This window comes from Bos mutus, chromosome 19, assembly GCF_027580195.1.
Source record: "Bos mutus isolate GX-2022 chromosome 19, NWIPB_WYAK_1.1, whole genome shotgun sequence".
NCBI classification, from domain to species: Eukaryota; Metazoa; Chordata; class Mammalia; order Artiodactyla; family Bovidae; genus Bos; species Bos mutus.
Genome location: NC_091635.1, coordinates 31,075,407 through 31,075,730, shown reverse-complemented (window position 1 = coordinate 31,075,730; position 324 = coordinate 31,075,407).

Sequence of the window (324 nt, the reverse complement as noted above, 5' to 3'; positions counted from 1 at the left end):
CCCTCCCCCCACCCCCCAACTGGGTACCTTCTAGCTCAGGCACCACCTGAAGCTCCAGGAGGGATTAGGTGCTCTGGGTCACCACCCTGCCACCACTACCATGTTTTACCTGAATCCACAGTATAATAATCAACTAAAAGCTGGTTGGTCTCTCCTAGACTGTAAGCCCTTTGCGGGCAGGAACTGTGTCTTATTCATCTCTGTTCCTGGTGCAGAGCCTGAGTTGCCACTGGTGCTGAATAAAGTGTGTTGATCTGAAATGCCCCATGCTGCCACTGTACCTCCAGCATCACTGACCAACTGAGATTCCCAGACTCCACTCAT